At 35.4% G+C, this 15,997-nt stretch overlaps 1 pseudogene; it reads right to left on the reverse strand.

Moving 5' to 3' along the window:
- Positions 1-14,765: 14,765 nt before the first annotated feature.
- Positions 14,766-14,884, reverse strand: LOC111732645 (annotated as a pseudogene).
- Between the last annotated feature and the right edge of the window lie 1,113 nt (positions 14,885-15,997).

Consider the following 15,997-nt stretch of genomic DNA (forward strand, 5'->3'; position numbering starts at 1 on the left):
ACGCGTCATTTTTTTCTGAGGTTTTGGTACCGAGGGTGGGTTAGGAGAGCTTTTCTAGCTTAATAACTTTAGATCTCCTTATCTTGTTTTCACAGAGTGTTAAAACGTATGTATGTTCTTCCCTCTGATATCTTCTGCTTCTGTTCTCAAACTCCATTTTTACCTAGATCTTTTTCTCTACTGTTCAGTTTGAGGGTTCTGTTCTCAGCAGGTTTTTACTTGATGCAGGGCTTTTCATAAAAGGGAGTTTCAGATGGTTATTTTCAAGAATCTTAAGGCACAGATTGTTCCAATACCTTCAGAATTTTGTTGGACCCCTTTATTCATCTGCAAAGTGAAAACATTCTTAGGCTCAGCTGCTATTCTCAAATTGGTCTAATGCAATGTCTAGTGAGCACCTTTGAGTATTTTAGGACTTTCGTGGCCTCATAACAATTTGCAAGCTCTGTCACTTCTCTCCTCACATATGCTAATACTATATGCATCTATGTACTTGTTGGTGATTTGTTCCCCCAACTTGAATTTTAGGATTTGTGGGGGATACCTTGCTCTCCAGTTTTGTTTTAGATGTCACCTGTGGTATTTTGTTTACTGTTCTAGTTGTTGTGTTTGTTTTTTTATATTTCTTATTTTTCAATTATAGCCGGAATGCAATATCATATAGTTTCAGGTGTACAACATAGTGATTAGACATTTATATAACTTACAAAGTAAACACTCTGATAAATCTAGTATCCATCTGGCACCGTACATAGTTATACGATATTATTGACTATATTCCTTATGCTATACTTTACATCCTCATGACTATTTTATAACTACCAATTTGTACTTCTTAACCTCTTCCCCTTTTTTACCACCCTCCTACACCCCTTCTGTTGGGCAACCATCAAAATTTTCTCTGTATCTATAAGTTTGTTTCGTTTTATTAAAAAATATATATATTTCTTAGATTACACATGTAGGTGAAATCATATGGCATTTGTCTTTGTCTGATTTATTCCACTCAGCACAATACACTGTAGGTCCATTCATGTTGTTGCAGATGGCAAGATTTCATTATTTATTTATTCATTCATTCATTCATTCATTCATTCATTCATTTTTATGGCTGAGTAATATTCCATTATATATGTGTACAACCTCTTTTTTATCCATTAACCCACTGATGGACACTCGGGTACTCCATATCTTGGTTATTGTAAATAATGCTTTAATAAACAGTAGATACACATGTTTCTCCAAAGTAGTATTTTGTGTTTTTTTAGATAAATATTCAGAAGTGAGATAACCGAGTCTTTATTTCTTGTGATAGCCTTTGTTTTAAAGTCTGATTTGTCTGGTATAAGTATTGCTACCCCTACTTTTTATCTCTATTTTTATGAAATATCTTTTTCCATCCCTTTACTTTTTGCCTGTGTGTGTCTTGATCCGAAGTGACTCTCTTGTAGGCAGCATATGTATGGGTCTTGTTTTCTTATCCATTCAGCCAACCTATTTTTTGAGTGGAGTTTAATTCTTTTTCATTTGAAGTAGTTGTTGACAGATATGTAGTTATTGACATTTTATTACTCATATTTTTGATACATAATTTTTTCCTGTTCTTAAAGAAGTCCCTCCAACATTTCTTGTAATACTGGCTTGGTGATGAAGAACTCTTTTAGCTTTTTCTTGTCTGAGAAGCTCTTCATTTGTCTTTCGATTCTAAAGGATAGCTTTGATGGTTAGAATGATCTTGGTTGTAGGTCCTTGCTTTTCATCGGTTTGAATGTTTCCTGAAAATTTGCTTCTGCCCTGCAAAGTTTCTGTTGAAAAATTAGCTGGCAGTGTTACGGGAGAACCCTTGTAAGTAACTATCTGCTTTTCTCTTGCTGCTTTTAAGATTCTCTCTTTGTATTTAAACTTTGGCATTTTAATTATGATTTGTCTTGCTGTAGGCCTCTTTGGGTTCATTTTGTTTGAGACTCTGAACTCTGGGCTTGTATGTCTATTTTCTTTATCAGGTTAGGGAAGTTTTCCTTCATTATTGAAATAGGTTTTCAATGTCTTGTTCTCTCTCTTCTCCTTCTGATACCCCTATGACACAAATGTTGATATGCTTGATGTCTCAGAGACCCCTTAAACTATCGTCATTTTTTGGGGGGGATTCTTTTTTCTTTTTGCTATTCAGTATTGGGTGTTTTTCACTACCTCATCTTCTAAATTGCTGATTCCATTCTCTCCTTCATCCAATCTATTGATTCCCTATAATATACTCTTCACCTCGGATATTGTACTCTTTATTTCTGACTGGTTCTTTTTTATGTTTTATGTCTCCATTTTAATGTTTCCTATCTCTTCATTAAAGTTCTCATTGAGTTCATCTAGTCTTCTTCCAAGTTCTTGGAGCATCCTTGTAACCGGTGTTTTGAACTCTGCATCTGATAAATTGCTTGTCTCCATTTTCTCTAGTTCTTTTTCTGGGGCTTTGTTCTTTTCTTTCATGTGGGATATATTTCTTTGTCTCCCCATTTTGGCTGCCTCCCTGTGTTTATTTCTATGTATTGGGTAGGGCTTCTAAGTCTCTTGGTCTTAGTAGAATGGCTTTATGTAGTAGGCATCTTAGGGGTCCAGTGATGCAGTCTTTCCTAGTCACCTGAGTGAGGTACTCAAGGTGCATTGCTTGTATGGGTTGTGTGTGCCATTCTGTTGTAGTTGAGCCTTGGTTGCTTTTTGAAAGTTGATGGATGGGATTGATTCTTGGGCTGATTGTTAGTGAGGACTGGTTGATGAGGGGCCAACCCTACAGAGCAGGATTTACTTTAGCAGAGCTCTAGTGTCTGCCCAATCTTCCCTTTGTTTGAGTCTTCCTCAGATGTAGCTCTGGGTGGTATACCAGCTCCGGTTGAAGCTGGCCAAGAGCATCCTAGTTCAAATGCCTCCTGGAAGGGTCCCAGATGCTTGCCCAGGTCAACCACAGCCTGTGCATTTCCGGGACCACCTAGCTAGAGTCAACTAGCAATCCTCAGATGGCTGCCCCTTGTACTGAGCTAGAAGTGCCCATTTTTATGGGAAAATAAACAGCTTTGTTGGGCCTGCAAGTTGGGAGTGGCAGGGTCTCAGGGAATCACCAGGGCAGGAATACCAGTGTTAACCAGGTTGATGGAGACACAGATATGGCACCCGCTTATCTCTGCTCACTGGGAGGAGGAAAGTTTCAACAAAAGAACAATGGATACTGCCAGCACCTCTGTCCAGGAGAAAGCTCTCACCTTGAAGCCAGACAACTTAGTTCCTTTCCATATGTCCCTGGCATTCCTCAAGTAGATGCTCCAGTGCTGGAGCTCAGAACAAGTGAGTCTGTCACCGAGTAAGTCTGTGTGTGGGCCCTTTTAAAGGAACGTCGGTGACTCCTTCAGTCCTCCATTTTTAGTCACAATCTCTGCTGGTTTTCACAGCCAGAGGTTATGGGGACTTCTCTTACTGGCATAATAACCCTGGGCTGGGGAGCCTTGTGTGGGACCGGGACCCCCTACTCTGCCAGGGGGACCTCTGCAGCTGAGATATTTCTCCTGATTCTCAACCGCCACATGTAGGTTGGGATCAGCTCATTTTGTGTTTCCACCCCTCCTACCAATCTCAAAGTAGCCTCTTATATATGTTCCCAATTGTAGGACTTCTGTTCAGCCAGACCTCAGGTGACTCCCAAAGATGGTTGTTCTGTAGTTTCATTGTAATTTTGATGTCGTTGTGAGGGAAGGTGAGTGCAGTGTCCACCATCTACACCATCTGGACCAGAAGTCCTCTGTTATGTTTTTATAGGTGGTTTTTATGAAGTGATTAAAAACTATGCTGCTATGGCTATTGTTTTCTCAGAATCACCCAAACATTTAAATTTTTATATGAGAATTTATGACAAAGTTATTTTGTTTAGATGAAATTTAGGCTTAAAAACTGGGGTAAAATGAAACAAAAGGCAGGATAAAGTCATCTCTGAAGAAAAAAAAAGATTGTAACAAATAAGTGAAAACTCAATTAGTGGCACAGATTATGAGAATGTACATAACTGTGCATTATGCCTCCCTCAGCAAGTAATTTCTTCTATAAGTATTTCATCTTGTGTCAATTTCTTGTGTTCTGAGGCATATTTTATTATGTGTTTGAAAGTATTATTTCAATCGATGTATTAGTTTTGCAGCTAATTTTAATTGTATCTACAGTATTTATTCTGTATATGAAAATGCCAAGTTTTAGTGTAATTATCTTAACTTTATAGCTTTTTTCCAAGAATTTCTCCCCATATTTTCAATGTAGAATAATACAAATGTCAATAAAATATATGTGCTCACCATATAATTTTCAATAGGCTGTTTAATAAATATATTAAGGATATATGTTCTAGATAACTGAGTTGCAGTCTTAGGCCTACTCATGTAACAGTAAGAAACAGATCTTTCTCATTCTGAATACTATCCTTTTGGAGACTTTCAACTAGTAATTTAGCTGTCATGATTTTTCTGATGTGAAAAATAAATATTACTTATTTTATTTAATCTTGAAAGGAATTAAAAAGAAATCCAGTCTTACTTTCATTAACAAAAACGCTATAGACACGATAAAAATAAAGAAAAAAATATGAGTGAAAATTTAATAAATTAGAAGAGTGCAGACTAATGTTTTCCAAGGTGTGTTACTTTGATTAGGCTCATAATTTCTTCTTTTGTGCCAGGATTTCATGGCGAAAATTTCAAGAGTTTTTATAACTCATTGTTTCTTTGCTGCGATATATAACTAGCATGAGTCTTTTTCACTAAAAACTTAGTTTCAAATAACTTACTTTGCTGTTTCTGGTTTCTTCAACTATTTGATTTATATTGTATTGTGAACAGTTTCCCAGAGAAAACGTACTTACTGAGACTCCATTTATGCTTAGCATTTATGGGTTTACAAAAAAAAAAAAAATCCTTACCAAGGTGTTGATCAGCATTATAATCTTGGATACAGACTGATTTTTCAGAGACCCTGGGAAGTTTCTCCTCATGTCCCCTAACCCTTCATCTCCTTTAACACTCTATCATACCATAGTGGCTGATTTATAAAATTCCAGAATACAAATGTTCCTAGAAGAGAGAGTTCATTTACTTAAATTCACACTCAGTGTCATATCAGTAGTCCTTCCTGACTGTGGCCAAATAAATTGCAAGTGTCACGAGATCAACTGGGAAAGAGTAGGATATGGAATTAGATCTTTCTACTAGACAGAGGTAGATACTTGATATCAGATTCAGCCTTAAGCATTGAAAAGAAGTCCTATATGACATACAGTCATCATATCTGATTGGTATGGCAACAGGTGGTCCTTTACACAATTTGTTAGCATAAATGGTCTAATGAGAGGAAACGTCATGTTCTCCAAAGTAGGCCACAGTACAAGTCCATTAAATCAAGGAACTGATGTCATCCAGAACACTGGATGTACAAAGTGAAGTACTTTGTTTAGCATCAGGAAATGGGTCATCAGATAGCAAGCCAGACTTGAAATGTGGGGAAGATTATCATGGGGAAGAAGTTCTAGCAGCAAAGGGCATTGTGGATTAAAAAGTCCTGAGGAAGGAAATGTTCGTTTGTTTGAAGGAGTTGAAAGGATGTCAGTGTGACTGAAGCTTAGTAAATGAGAGAGAGAGAGGAACAGAAGATGGGATAAGGATGGGAAGATTAGCAAGCCCCAGTTCACACAAGCCTTGGTAAGGAGAATGGGTGTTATGGAGTAAGTGTTATGAAAAGTGTTTGAAGAGCTTTAAGTAGAAGAGTAGGATGATCTTATTTAGATTTTAAAAAGATAACCATAGCTACTCTGTGAAGGAGAAATTGGAGGAAGCAAGATGGGAAGTGTAGGACTAATTTGGAGACTGTTGCAGTTCAGATGAGACTGTTGGTACCTTGGATATCAATGTTAACAATAAAGGTAGAAAAGGTGAGCCCATCTGAAAAATTCTTATCAGAATCTCAACTGAACTTTAACTCATCTAATCCAGGTATCCATAGGTATGCCTAGAAGTTCTTAAAATGTGTCCTTGCAGACAAGTAGCATTCGTATCACCTGGGAACGTTTTGAAAGGGCAAATCTCAGGCTCCATTCCAGACCTACTGGATCAGAAATTCTTGAGGTGGAACCCAGTGATCTAAAAAGCCTTCCAGGTGATTCTGATGCGTGCTAAAGTTTGAGAGCCACCCAGTGACCTAGAGCAGTGGTCCCCAATGCCCAGGCCACAGACCAGCATCAGTCCATGGCCTGTTAGGAACTGGGTTGCACAGCAGCGAGTGAGTGGCAGGTGAGTGACTAAAGCTTCATCTATATTTGCAGCCGCTCCCCAGTACTATTATCATTGCCTCAACTCTACCTCAGATCATCAGGCATTAAATTCTCATAGGAGTACCTGTCCTTGGTGCCAAAAATGTTGGGGACCACTAAATAGAAATACATTAAATTGGGACTTTCTAAATATAATAAAACGTGTGTAGAAAATTACTGAGCCAATACTATGGAGTTAAAATACATTTGCTATATTGTTAATAAGACCTAGATTAGCATGACAGCCTGAAAATATCATAGTAGTGTTCTGAAATAAAATTCTAGTTCCTATATACTAGGAACTTACATGAAAAACTTGGCTATTATAATAACTATGTGTGGTGTTACATAAGTTATAGATTTATCAAGGTGATGATTTTGTAGGTTATATAAATGTCTAATCACTATGTTATACACATGAAACTAATATAATATTGTACGTTGACTATAATTGAAAAATAAAGAATATTTTTAAAAATTGAGGCAGGATTAACAAAATTACCCAGACTCAAACACAAGGAACAAGATAGATGTTCATTTACCAAATCTGGGGCAAAGTGGAAATGAGTCTTGGGAATAATGCAGAAAGCCAAATGGAAGATGTAATATAGGGAACACAGACACTAACATCTATAGTGGCTAGGCAGACAACAGAAAGGTGTAAATCAGGTCAAATCTTTAATGCTAGGTTTGAACTAGAAATGGAAAGTCCCATATAAAGACATTTACATTTATTTTTTTTTTTAAATTGCCATACCAACATAATATGTCTGCTGGCCAAATTCAGCTTTCAGGCTACCAGTTCATGGACCCTTGGTAAATGGCTGATACCACAGGTGTTCCTTAGAGAAAGTTTTAATGGCAGTGGGAAGAGAACACAGGAATGGGCACTAGGTAGTCAGAAAGACAGAAAAAGAAGAAGCTGGAACCATGTAACACAAATTTCACCAACTTTGTAAATTTTGCCTTAGGCCAAGCTTTGTGTTAAGAAGCTAGTCTAGGTGAAGAAATAAAATACACACAGAGCAAATGACTAAATTCTTTACAAAGAAGCATATCATCAAATGCAAAATAATTGGTGTTAAGGGGGTGCTGAGTATTTTTGATCAGAGTTAAATGGAATTAGTTTGACAAACTACTTACAGGGGATAAAATTTGAGGCCAGATTTGAAGGAAAAATAAGAAGCAGACTGAAAGAAATTTTGGAAGTGAAATAACTAGAGAAATAGTAGCAAGAGAAATAACTTATTCAAAGACACACATCTTGTAGTGGTAAGAGCCTTGAATTGGGAGTCAAAGAGACCTGGGCTCTAGTCTTAGTTTTGCTACCAACTCTCTGTGAGGTCTTGGGTAAGTCAATGTCCCTCTCTAAGTCTCTATTCCCTTTCTGGAGTTCAATTAAACCATAGATTATAAGTGCAAATTCCTAGCAGTTAAACGAATGAAGGACAGGAGTAAACTATGTAACTAAAACATGTATGCCTTATGTAAACAGACAGAAATAACTGAACAACAATTGTTTGTGGCCAAGTGGTTATGCAGATTCAGTGTTCTGTTTTTTCTGTAGACTCCAACAATTCTAGTTTTTATGTGAAACCTTTTTAATTTTGAATTTTTGACAAAGAATTTACACTAAAACAACATGAAGACCAAACAAAATATTTCTGTAGGCCATATTCTGCCTGTAGGCTACTAGTTTACAATCTCTGGAATATACAAACTCCAAGGTTCCTTTTGATTATTTTTGTTTATGGCTTTATGATATTAAAATTTAGATTCAGTAAAATGGAGGGAGATGCCATAAGTTTCTGGGCATTGCCACAAAGTAAAATGACTAAAAGTATGGAAGTTAGAATTAGACAACCTGGCTTTGCCTAAAAAGCATGTGACCTTGAGAAAATTACATTAATCTCTCTGCACTTCAGTTTCAATATCTGTAAAATAAAAAATAATAAGTCATTACATTATAGTGGTGTGAGAATTAATTGAGATGTTACACATAAATCACTTAAAAGAGTACCTGGACCATAGTAATTATTTACTATTTAGCTATTTGCATGAAAATAGTGTTTGTGATAAGCTATTTTGCCAACTGAATGTAGGATGATTAAAGGCAGGGAGATAAGCCAGGAGGCTTACAAATGAGATAAGTATAAATGGGTGGCTATAAAAATGGAAAGAAAGTACCAGATATGAGAGATATTATGAGATTTGTTAGAAATTGATGATTGAATGTGGGAATGTTACAATGCTTTGCCTTTAGTTTTAAAATTCTAAGCAGTTTCACTTTTCATAGTTGATATGTTTCTTGTTATTTGAGAGAATTTAATTACCTTGAAATACTAGTTTTATCTTTATATCTTCCATTTTTTCTAATGAAAATTGCTTCTGAAATTTAACCTGTCTTATTTAAAAGGCCATCTGTGAGTACAAAACAAAAATAAAACAAAACAACACCGGGTTTAGATCTGTTTATCATGTTCTTATTATAAATGATGCTCTAACTGTGGTTGTTAAATTTCAGGCTACTTTAAATTAATTAAGATTGTTTTTTTAGAATATTACTTATAAATATATGCTAAAACTGTTGATTTTTGTGACTGATGTAATAGATGTTATACTACCTGCCTATGTTTCTATGACTTTTTAATATTTAATAGGACTACACTACCCACAACGTTGGTCAATCTTGTTGACATAGTTATTCTCCTTGGCCTTGGGCCCTTTTTCCATGGGGTACAGATCCTTTTTCTGTCTATTCAGAGACATGTCCCAGATCTTCTCTTCTTTGCCTACCATTCTGTGGATAAGTTCTCCTGATTTCTCTCTTTTAATGCCCTTTTCTTCATTAGCTCAGTTTATGCACCTAGTCCCTTGACCACTGTACACATGTTAACTTGAATCTATTTTATGGACTACGACTTTTATTTAAACTGAAGTTGACTTTATTAACACAAAAACCATGATATAAAAATAAATAAGTGAGAAGATATGATTTTAAAAAGAGAGCTAATGTCAGAGGCAAAGAAGAAGAGAGTGGGGACTATACTTAGGAAGAAAGAAAGAGATTCTAAAGAGAGGCACACACATTGAAACTTGTGAAGGATGAACAGAGTTAGAAGGAGAGAGGGGTTAATGCTGACAATAGTAATATTTTCCTCCCTTACATATATTGCATTGTAATTTGTTAGGATGTTAAATTGAATGTTCTCTGAGAAGAAGGACCCAGTCTTGGTCTTCTTGGTATCCTTTAGAGTTTTTAGCACTTTATAATGCAAAAAAAGTACTCAGTGAATGTTTGGCAAATAAATGAAAAAAATAACAATGTTTCTGCTCTCATATGTCTCCTTGTGACAAAACAACCAGTGGAAGGAGATTTAGCATAACTCTATTTTAGTTTAGCATATAATCATTATTGCTATTTATTGAATGCTTATTAAATAAAAAGCACTAAGTAAGCATTTCACAATTATTATCTCATTTAATACTTATAACAATTCTGTGAGTTAGGGAATATCATTATCATCAAGTTTAGAGAGGTTAAATGAATTACCCAAGGCCACACAATTAATAAATGATGGGATTACCAACCCGCTTTCATCTGACTCCATAGCCTTTCCTCTTGATAGTCACTTTTTAAACTTTTTCTCTGAATATTTCTATTAGACTTTAGAGCAACAAATAGATACAAATATATCTACAAAAGTTTCTGTTTGTCTCACAGACATAAATAGTACCAGTAACCCTATAAAATATATTAAAATTAAAGTTCTCATAATAAAACATTCTTTGTTTATTGGTTTTGATATAAACTCTTTAGAAAATGTTATTCAAAACAAAATTGAATTAACCAGACATTAAAATAACCTGCTTTGGATGTGCTATAGACATAGAAAACAAAAAAAAAAAGTGGAGGGGGAGAAAAAAAAATGAAAAATAAACAAGTGTAGAAGTTTTTTGAACTAATGACAGGGATTAGGTATGTAGGAGGGGAATTAGTAAGAGAATGAGGAAAGGCCAGGTGACTAGCAAGTCAGCTAAGTAACCACCAGTTGTTAGTTTTTCATTTACTATACACGAGTAAGTGGGATATGTCAGCTAGAATTTTTTTTTTGGTTGTATCATCTTACACAGTGTGCACATATTTCTTTTTGAAGAAGTACTCAATATCAATATTTCTTAATCTTATTTAAGTCATAAATCTTTTTGAAAATCTGATGAATGCTTTGGACCTTCTTTTCAAATGCACATATGTGCCAAATCTTACATCTAATTTCAGGGACTTCCCAGATCCTCTGAATCCCATCTGTAGATCTTAGGCTAAGAATCCATAACTTTATTAGGGTTATGATTTCTACTTCACATGGCTAACAGGGTAGAGAAAACTATTTGGGGAAGAGGATGAAGGAGAAAAAATAGTAGAAACACCCCGATCTGTATTCCACAACACAAACTGAAGAAATATCATTATAAACATTGTACTTCCTAAAAATTTTCCAAAGGTCTAAATCACTAGTGGCAAAGGAGATTCTAAAGATAAACCCAATGATTAGTTTTCTGCTGATACAGCCAGTAAGAAGATATATTAAATTAACTTTCTACTCATTAAAAGGATATTGTGTAGTATTAGTAGCAGTAATATGTTGGTAAATGTTCAATAACCAGCTCTCAGTGAGATGAGGATTGCAGAGTGAAAATCAAGCCCTAATTTGTAATGTTTGCTGATTTTCAGGGTGTAAATACTCCAATTACAGCTAATTTTAAGCTACCAATGAGCAGTCACTGAACACACAAGTACATACAGTAGTCCCCACATATCTGCGGGGGATATGTTCTAAGACTCCCAGAGGATACCTGAAACCATGAATAGTACCAAACCCTATACATATGTTATTTCCTATACATACCTACCTATGATAAAGTTTAATTTTTAAGTCAGGTACAGTAAGCAATTAATAATAATAACTAATAATACAATAGAACAACTATAATAACATACTGTAATCAAAGTTATGTGAATGTTCTCTCTCATTTGCTCTCTCTCTCTCTCAAAATAACTTATTGTACTGTAGTCACCCTTTCACTTAAAGAAAGATCTTTACTGTTTCTCTTTGGCATAGTCAAATTGCCAACATCACATCTTGTGCTTTGGGGCCATTATTAAGTAAAATAAGGGTTACTTGAACACAAGTACTATGACATTGTAGCAGTCAATTTGATAACTGAGATAGCTACTAAGTAACTAATGGGTGGGTAGTCTATACAGTTTGCATACACTAGACAAAGAGATGATTCAGGTCCTGAGCAAGATCATGTAAGATTTCATTACACTACTCAGAATAGCACACAATTTAAAACTTGTGAATTATTTATCAAATAGTTTATTTGGAATTTTTTATTTAATATTTTTGGACCATGTTTGGCCATGGGTAACTGAAATCACAAAAAGTGAAACCAAGGATAAGGGCAAACTACTGAATTTATTTATTATTTCCAACATACAGATAAAATAGATGTAAATAACTTAAAGAGCATAAATAGTAAAATGTAGTAAAATAATGAGGAAGTAATGAGTTTTGAGTATTAATATTCTTTTTGTTTTTAATATAACTTATTTAATTGTAAGTTACATAATTCACTTTTTAATAATGGTTGTGTTTAACAACTCTAAGATCCCTCATATTTTTAAAAACACTTTTTATCTTGAAATAATTCTAGATTTACAGAAAAGTTTCAAAGATAGTACAGGGAGGTCTCTCATCTAGTTTCCCTTTAGTAACATCTTACAGTAATATAAAAATGGAGTATTTGTCAAAACTAAAAATACAGCATTGGTACATTACTATTAACTTTATTTCAGACTTCATTTGGACTCCCTTAGTTTTTCCATCAGTGTCTTTTTTCTGTTCCAGGATTCAGTTCAATATATCACATTGCATTTAATAAGTATGCCTCCTTAGTCTTCTTTGGTCTGTGATAGTCTCTCTATCTTTACTTGCTTTTTCTTAAGAGTTTTGAAAAGTATTGGTCAGATATTTGGTAGAATGTAGCTCAATTGTTTTTCTTATATTTTCCTCAAGCTTATACAAGAGTTATGGGTTTTGAAGGAAAATACCACAGAGGTGAAGTGCCCTCCTTTTTATTTTGTACGAGGAGGTTTATGATATAAACATGGCATCATTGGTAATGTTGACCTTGATCATTTGCTTAAGGTGGTGTCTGACAGGTCTCTTCACTGTAAAATTATTGTCAACTCAGGCTTCTATTTAAAAATACTAAAAACTGGGAGATTTAAACAATAGACATTTATTTCTCAGAGTTCTGAAGGTTAAAAATTCAAAGATCGAAGTGCCAGGAGATTCAGTTTCTGATAAGAGTCCTCTTCCTGGCTTGTAGATGGCCACCTGCTTGCTGTGTACTCATACGACCCCTTTGCACATCCATTAAGAGTGAGATCTCTGTTCTCCTCTTCTTATAGGGGTACTAATCCCACCATGAGAGTCCAACCCTCATGATCTCATCTTGACTTACTTTCCAAAAGAGTCACCTCCAAATACCATCACATTAGGGGTTAGGTCTTCAATATATAAATTTAGGGGGCACAAACATTCAGCCCATAACAGCTAATATATTTCCTTTTCTTTACTCTGATTTTGGAAGGGAGTCACTAAATTCAGCTCAAGCCCAAGGGGTGAGAATAAACTCTACCTCCTTGAGGAAAAGAAGTATCTACATATATTATTTGGGATTCTTCTGTAGGGAAAAAAGTTTCTCTACTACCCCATTTATTTTTTATCATTTATTTATATTAATATTAATTCTTGGGTCTTTATTTGATACTATGGTTTATAATCCAATACTATAATATTTATTTTCTTGCTCAAATTGTCCCAGATTTGATCATTTGGAGCTCTTTTTGACTGACTCCTACATCCCTTTGACATTTCTCACCATTTTTCTTTTTGAGCACGTCCTTACTTTCTGGCATTACAAGATGTCCTGGGCTCATTGTGATGGTTAATTTATGTGTTAACTTGACTGGGCTGCAGGGTACTCATATATTTGGTCAATCATTATGCTGGATGTTTCTGTGAGGGTTTTTTTTGGATGAGATTAACATTTAAACCAGTAGACTAAGTAAAACAGATTGCCCTTCCTAATGTGGGTGGTCCTTATTCAATCAGTTGAAAGCCTGAATAGAACAAAAAGGCTGACTCTTCTTTGAGTAAGAAAGACATCCTTTTGCCTGAATGACTTGATTGGGACAACAGTCTATTCTTGCCTTCAAACTTGAACTGAAACATGAGGTCTTCTTGGGTTTAGACTGGCGCTTTCAGACTGGAACTTATACCATCAACTCTCCCGGTTCTCAGACCTTCATACTGGGACTGGAGCTACACCATCCACTCTCCTGGGTCTCCAGCTTGATGATTGCAGTTCTTAAAACTTCTTAGCCCCCATGATTACATAAGCCAATTTCTTATAATACCTCTCTCTTCCTCTGTTCCTCTCTTTCTCTCCACACACACACAGACACACACTGTTTCTCTCTCTCTAAATGTTCCATTTCTCCGAAGAACCCTTATTAATACACTCATCTTGTGTTTTCCTTGTTACATTCCTAAAATTCACCATTTGTCTAAATAGGCCTGATTCCTGTAATGAGAGTAGTATTTTAAAATCAAGATCTGGGCACTGGGTATTGCTCCACTATTTTATTTGCACAAAATACATAGTTCAACTAAGTATTCTAAAATTCTTGGAGATATAAATGTCCCTACCTTTTTGCAGTTTTTAGTGCTAAAAACTATTTTTTTTTCTGTAAATCAGTTAATAAGAATGTAAACCTGTAAATTAAACTTTAATTCACAAATCTCATGCGGATAAAGATGTCATAATGATTATTTCACAGTTTTTAAAAATAAGAGAAAATTCTTTGAGATTTTTTTTCTTGTGACCCAAAGTGTTTACCTATAAGCTGTCCACTAAGGGAACTAAAATATGACATCTTGAAAGTTTAAGCCCATGGAAACTTTGACCAGTGTGTGGACTGACATCTTGAAAAGAGATCAAAACAATTTCAAGAAGGTAGAGAAAATAAAATACAATCAGACTTAATTGAAATTGATCATAATTAATCCTATGGTTATTTAAATGCATGCATTGCTGTCAAATTAGTTTGTCAAAGCATGAAGCATGATGTAGTAAGAAAGGTATATGCAATAGCATGAATCCCAAAGGACCTCTCTTAATATAAGATGAAACATATAGCCCTAACTTTTGTAGTTTTCCATGGCAAGAGAAAAAAAATATTGTTATGGATTAAAATAGGTGGAACTTTGGAAGGCACATAGAACAGCCTTTATATTTCTACATTGGGGAACTGGGGTCAAAAACAAGGATGTGGCGATTTCTTTTTCTTTTTCTTTTTTAACACCTATAGCACCTGGTATTCCTAGGTGGTCTCCCATTCAAGTACTAACCAGGCCTGACCCTGCTTAGCTTCCGAGATCAGACAAGATCAGGCAAGTTCAGGGTGACGTGGCTATAGACAAATGTGGCAATTTCAGGGTCTGTAATCAGACTTTCTTTTTTTTCAAAATATGCCCCTCCTTTTTTATTATACATCCCAATAAATGACATCACAATTCACCTAGTCTTTCACTCTAGGTATCTCACAGCCATCCTCACAATTATCAAATAATGGCAGTTAACCCTAATTGGGGTCCTCTCCATCAATGGTGTAGATTGAATCTTCACCACATTTCTCCATGACTATTCAACTGAATCCAAGTAAATCTTTGTTTGTTTGTTTGTTTGTTTGTTTGTTTGTTTTTGATTTTATGGTGACATAGGTTAACAAAATCCAGCAAGTTTCAGGTGTACAATTTAACAGGAAGGCATATATGTATTGCATTGTGTGTTCACCTCCCATAGTTAGATTTCTTTCTGTCATCACATATTTGACCCCTTTTGCCCCATCTACCTCCCTCCACTCTCCTCCCACCTACTTTATGGTAACCACTAGTCTATTGTACATGTCAGTGAGTCTCTATTTGTTTCTCCTGTTCGTTTGTTGCCTTTAGGTCTATATCCCACTATAGGTGATATTTTGTGGTTTTCAACTTTTTCTGTCTGGCTTATTTCGCTTAGCATGACTATCTCAAGGAGCATCCACGTTGTCGCAAATGGCAGTATTTCATCTCTTATGACTGAGTAATATTCCATTGTACATATATACCACTGCTTCTTTAGCCAATTATCTATCGTAGGACACTTCAGTTGCTTCCATGTCCTGGCCACTGTGAATAATGCTGCTATAAACATCACTGTGCAAATATCTTTTTGGATATGGGTTTTGAAGTCTTTAGGGTAAATACCCAGTAGTGGGATTGCTGGGTCATATGATAGATCAATTCTTAGTTTTTTGAGAAACCTCCATACTTATTTCCATAGTGACTATACCAATTTGCAGTCCCATCAACAGCGTATGTGGGTTCCTTTTTCTCTGTATCCTCTCCAACATTTGTTATTACTTGTCCTGTTGATTATAGCTACTCTAACAGGTGTGAGATGGTATCCCATTGTGGGTTTGATTTGCATTTCCCTAATAGCTAGCGATGTTAACCATCTTTTCATATATTCGTTGGCCATTTGTAGGTTTTC

The sequence above is a fragment of the Pteropus vampyrus genome, unplaced genomic scaffold (assembly GCF_000151845.1).
Source record: "Pteropus vampyrus isolate Shadow unplaced genomic scaffold, Pvam_2.0 Scaffold477, whole genome shotgun sequence".
Classification (NCBI taxonomy): domain Eukaryota; kingdom Metazoa; phylum Chordata; class Mammalia; order Chiroptera; family Pteropodidae; genus Pteropus; species Pteropus vampyrus.